The sequence below is a fragment of the Lynx rufus genome, unplaced genomic scaffold, assembly GCF_022079265.1.
Source record: "Lynx rufus isolate CCGP_SWC_20201006 ecotype Redwood Valley unplaced genomic scaffold, mLynRuf1.p SCAF_15, whole genome shotgun sequence".
Classification (NCBI taxonomy): domain Eukaryota; kingdom Metazoa; phylum Chordata; class Mammalia; order Carnivora; family Felidae; genus Lynx; species Lynx rufus.
The window spans coordinates 45,598,177-45,604,331 of NW_025814829.1; positions in this window are offsets into that span (position 1 = coordinate 45,598,177).

Sequence of the window (6,155 nt, forward strand, 5' to 3'; positions counted from 1 at the left end):
TAACTGTACACGCCCTCCTAGTCACAGCCACCTGTAGGCCACCTTCTGCAGCACCCAAAGGAAGATGCCAGTTCTAACCGGTTCATGCCCCACCTAAGCCACAAAGTGAAGGGAGAGGGCGTCTCGTATTTTAGACTCTAAATCCCAGGCTGTGACTGACTCCAAATAACCTCCTCTGTGTAGGGAGTGGCTCTTGGGAAGGATAAATAAAAATTAAACAGACGGTTGGAAACAGGATAATAAATAATCTTTTGATGTAAAAAAAAAAAATAGAGGCATTCTGTCAGAAGAAAATTTAATCAGGAAGACATTCATTAAGGTGTGTCTGATAAACCATTGGAACTACACCAAAATAAAAAGCTTTTGCACAGCAAAGGAAATCATCAACGAAACAAAACGACAACCTACTGAATGGGAGAAGATACTTACAAATGATACATCCAATAAGCACTTAATATGCAAAATATATATTGGGGCGCCTGGGTGGTTTAGTCAGTTAAACGTCTACCTCCTGACTTCAGCTCAGGTCATAATCTCACGGTTCGTGGGTTCGAGCCCCGTGTCGGGCTCTGTGCTGACAGCTCAGAGCCTGGAGCCTGCTTCAGATTCTGTGTCTCCCTCTCCCTCTCTCTGCCCTTCCCCTGCTCGTGCTCTGTCTCTCTCTCTCAAAATAAATAAACATCAAAAAAAAATTTTAAACCCACAATGAGATATCACCCTATACCTGTCAGAATAGCTAGAATCAAAAAGACAAGAAATAATAAGTGTGGGTGAGGATGTGGAGAAAAGGAAACCCACACGCACTGCTGGTGGAAATGTAAATTGGATGGGGCAGCCACTGCAGAAAACAGTATGGAGGTTCCTCAAAAACTTAAAAACAGAAATATCATATGATCCATACTGCTACGTATTTACCCAAAGAAAACAAAAACACTAATTTGAAAAGATGTATGTATGCCTGTGTTTACTGCAGCAATATTCACAATAGCCAAGATATGGAAGCAACCCAACATCCATCGATACACAATGGATAAAGAACAGGTAGTATATATATGCAATGGAGTATTACTCAGACATAAAAAAATGAGATTTTGCCATTTGCAACAACATGGACGGATCTAGAGGGTATGATGCTAAGTGAAATAAGTCAGAGAGGGGAGCCTGGGTAGCTCAGAGGTTAAGTGTTCGACTTCAGCTCAGGTCACGATCTCACGGTTGATGAGTTTGAGCCTCATATCAGCCTCTCTGTTGTCAGCACAGAGCCTGCTTCTGATCCTCTGTCTCCCTCTCTCTCTACCCCTTCCCCCCCAAAAATAAATAAACATTAAAAAAATAAGTAAGTCAGAGAAAGACACCATATGATTTCACTACATATGGAATGTAAAAAACAAATGAGTTTTGTTTGTGCAAAAAGCAGAAAGACCCATAAATACAGAGAACAAACTGATGGTTACTAGAGGGGAGGAAGCCCAGGGGGATAGACAAAATGGGCAAAGGGCAGAGGGAGATATAGGCTCCCAGTTACAGAATGAATAAGTCACGGGGATAAAAGGGCACAGCATAAGGAATGTATACAGATGGTGGCTACACTCACAGTGAGCACAGCATAACGCACAGACTTGTGGAATCATCATGTTGTATTCCTAAAATGCATGTCAATTATACTTCAGTTTTAAAAAATCAATAAAAAGATATGCCTGTACTTCTTGCACTTGGAGAAAGATTAGGGAGGAGAAAGAAGCAAAAAAAAAAATATTATCGAAAATTGCAAACTATTTTGACTGAATGACTGACTGCCTCTTTGTTTCATATGCCTATGTAAAAAAAATTTAAAAAGACTTCAATGGCAGAAAGACTTGCCTACAAGCAAAAACTTTAAGATACATTCCATTTTTTAGAAGTTGAATTCAGTTAAGTGCCAATTCTCCCTCCCTTTTGAGTTCCCATTCCTCACACTGAAAGAGATGGCTAGGTCACCATACACTCACTTTCCTAAAGCACACATGTTTCTCCCCTCCATCATCTCTATTTCAAATGTAATTTCAAGTCTCCCCAACAATGGACCAATGTTTGCAGTCGAGTGGTGAATCCCTATGGGTCATGGAAATGACCTCCATAGGCTGACAGCAAAGGGTCAGATAAAGACACTTAAAATACAGATTTTCTCCACCTCTCTCTTTCTATCCTCATTAACGTTCTCACCCCACCTTCTAATCATCTGATCTGGAAGATGTTCTCCTCTGCAGAACCACACCAAAAGTGGGCTTATTCTACAAGTCTGAGGGGAAATGGGAGTCAGATAAAGAGTCTGGTCTTACATTCCAAAGTCCACGTCTGGCAATCCCAAATGCATATTTGGTCAAGTAGAAAGTGAACCAGAAAAACTTGGTTACAACCAAGTATAAATGAAGGGATAATGAATCACTGAGATATTTTATGGTGGCTTTATTTGGAGAGTGGCCATTCTGTAAAAGGTCATTCCCCACAGGACACCAGACTTCCTAAGATGATCAGTATTGTTAACAGCAATTTACTGTTCTGGGGGCGCCTGGGTGGCTCAGTTGGTTAAGCGTCTGGCTTCGGCTCAGGTCATGATCTCACAGCATGAGTTCCAGCCCCGCGTGTGGCCCTATGCTGACAGCTCAGAGCCTGGAACCTGCTTCGGACAATGTGTCTCCCTCCCTCTCTGCCCCTCCCTCACTCATGCTCGCTCTCTCTCTCTCAAAAATAAACATTTAAAAAAATTTTTTTTAAAGAGCAATTTACTGTTCTTTCTTTGTTACAATAAAATAGCACAGGTGCAAGAGGAAAAAATTTTTCACAGAACAGAGAGTTCCTTCCTACTATAGCCCTTGGCGAGTTCTTTCTCAAAATTACCTCCATTAGGAGTTTCTTATTTTCCAGACTTTCTGTGCATTTATATATGTATATGTGCTTTAATAGTAATCCACCTAATTCCAATGTTTTACACAAAAGGAGGAATATGGTTTGTTCTATATTTTTTAATAATACATCTCACTTTTGTTAAGAGCTGCATGATATTTCCTTATTGTATGTTTAGGTTGTTTCCAATTTTTTTTCTCATTACAAACTATGTTGCAACAACTTATATGCACATCTTTTCTGACTTGTGGATATATATCCATTTGGATAAGTTCCTAAAAGTTCTGTGTATGGTTAATTTTAATGGATATTGTGAAAGTGTCCTTCACAGGGTAATCTGTGCCAATTTGTCCTTGGACTAATAGTGGAGATCAAAGTACTTCCTTCCCATGCAAATCAAACCCATAATGTGAAATCACCTCACACCCGGTCGGAATGGCTAAAATCAACAACACAAGAAATAATAGGTGCTGGCAAGGAGCAGAGAAAGCGGAACCCTCTTACCCTATTGGTGGGAATGCAAATTGGTGCAGGCACTCTGGAAAACAGTATGGAGGTTCCTCAAAAAGTTTACAATAAGAACTACCCTAAGATCCATGGGGCGCCTGGGTGGCTCGGTCGGTTGAGTTTCCGACTTCGGCTCAGGTCACAATCTTGCGGTTGGTGAGTTCAAGCCCCACATGGGCTCGCTGCTGTCAGTGCAGAGCCCACTTCAGATCCTCTGTCCCACTCTCTCTCTGCCCCTCCGCCACTCATGCTCTCACTCTCAAAAATAAATAAAACATAAAGAAAGAAAGAAAGAAAGAAAGAAAGAAAGAAAGAAAGAAAGAAAGAAAGAAAGGGTGTAAGATCTAGCAATTGCACTACTATTTACCCAAAGAACACAAAAATACTAATACAAAGGGATACATGCACCCCCATGTTTATAGCAGCATTATCTACAATAGCCAAGCTATGGAAATGGCCCAAGTGTCCATCAACCGATGAATGGATAAAGAAGATGTGGTGTATATATATACAATGGAATATTATTCAGCTGTAAAGACCAAATGAAATCTTGCCATTTGCAATGCCACGGATGGAGCAAGAGAGGATTATGCTAAGCAAAGTAAGTTAGTATAGAGAAAGACAAATACCATATGATTTCATTCATGTGGAATATGAGAAACAAAACAAATGAGCAAAGGGGAAAAAAAGAAAGAGAGGCAAACCAAGAAACAGCCTCTTAACTATAAAGAACAAACTGGTGGTTACCAGAGGGGAGGTGGGCAGGGGGATGCGTGAAATAGGCAATGGGGATTAAGGAATGCACCTGCCGTGAGGAGCACTGCGTGATGTATGGAAGTGTTGACTCATTATATCATACACCCGAAACAAATATTACACTGTATGCTAACTAACCGGAATGTAAATAAAATCTTTGAAAAAAATAGAAACTACTTACTTACCCATAGCCTCATGTATGTTATTATCCAATTTTTAATCCTCTTCAAAATCTGATAGGTAAAAATAACCCCTTTTTTGTGCTCTTTTGTTTCAATATATATTTATGTATAAATGAGGTTGAGCACTTTGATGTGTTTACAATCTATTTGCACTTATTTTTCTGTAAAATGCCTATTTATATTATTGGCTATTTCATGTAACTTGTATTTCCCCTATTAATGTATAAGAATACTTGTGTATTTAGGGCACCTGGGTGGCTCAGTCGCTTAAGCGTCCAACTTCAGCTCAGGTCATGATCCCACGGTCTGTGAGTTTGAGCCCCATGTCGGGCTCTGTGCTGACAGCTCAGAGCCTGGAGCCTGCTTCGGATTCTGTGTCTCCCTCTCTCTCTGCCCCTCCCCCACTCACGCTCTATCAAAAAATGAATAAACTTTTTAATAATAAATTTTTTTGAAAAATTAAAAAAAAAAGAATACTTGCGTATTTAAGAACATTAGGGGGCACCTGGGTGGCTCAGTCAGTTAAGCATCCAACTTTGGCTCAGGTCATGACCTCAGGGTATGTGGGTTCAAGGCCCACATCAGGCTCTGTGCTGACAGCCCTGGAGCTTCCTTCGGATTCTGTGCGTGTCTCTCTCTCCCCTCCCCCACGTGTGCTCTCTCTCAAAAAATAAAAACAATAATCAATTTTTTAAAAGTTAGTATTTTGGGGCACCTGGGTGGCTCAGTCAGTTAAGCGTCAGACTCTTGATTTCAGTTCAGGTCATGATCTCACAGCTCGTGAAATCGAGCTCCGCCCTGGGCTCTGTGTTGACAGCGCAGAGCCTGCTTGGGATTCTCTGTCTCCTGCTCTCTCTGCGCCTCCCCTGCTTGAAGACTCTCTCTCTCTCTCAAAATAAATAAATACGTGCCCAAGACAAGATCTGTAAAATCTAGGGATCTACCTACTGACTTCCTCAAATGCCTTTTCCCCTTCCTTGCATGTAATAAAGTACAACTAGGACTTTTTCTAAAGAACATTTTCAATTACACAGAATACTTTTGCACATGAAAAATTCAACAGAATACATATGTAAATAATGAACTCATGTATCAAAAGAATAAATATGCAAATAATAAACTCCTATATCTTGTCGATGACCTTGAATGCCTGTCCTCATAGGGTTCATCCCTCTTACTACATTTTCTTTCCCATTCATTGCCATTTCTTCTTCAGGGACACCAATGGTAAGTAAGTTGGACCTCCTCTGCCTGTCGTGCAAGTTATTAATTTATTGTCTCTCCTCTCCAGACCCGCCCTTCACCACCTGTTCTGTGATAATGAAGACAGACCTTACAAACATCTGTCCTCTGTTAGTAGAGGGCACTGGAAAGAGACCTCTCTTCCAGGTTCCGATGCACTCTTCTCGGCAGGCCCCCACAGCACAGGGAGCCTCTGCGGTGCCCCATCCAGCAGCACATACGCTTTCTGACGCAGCAGGTACCAACAACTGCCAGAGACCGGAAGTTCATGGCCCCTTCCCATGGGAAACTTCCCCTAGAGTCTTCTCCGTCAGCCCTGCTCCTCCTGGCACACAACTCCATAGCCTCAGTGAACTTCTGCCTTCCAGTGAACCATAGCACACCCTCTCCACAAGGTCTGGATCTCGGACCTGGGCGAAAGGGAAGAAGGTCTTCCAGAGTTTGGGTACTGTACCTTCCTGGACTGCTAATGTACTTTATTCCTAGGGGTGGTAGCTGCTCCCTATATCTACCACTTATGTACTCAGCATTCTTTTAACTCCTTACTAGCGGTTACGGGCTAAACTGTGTTCTGCCAAGATTCCT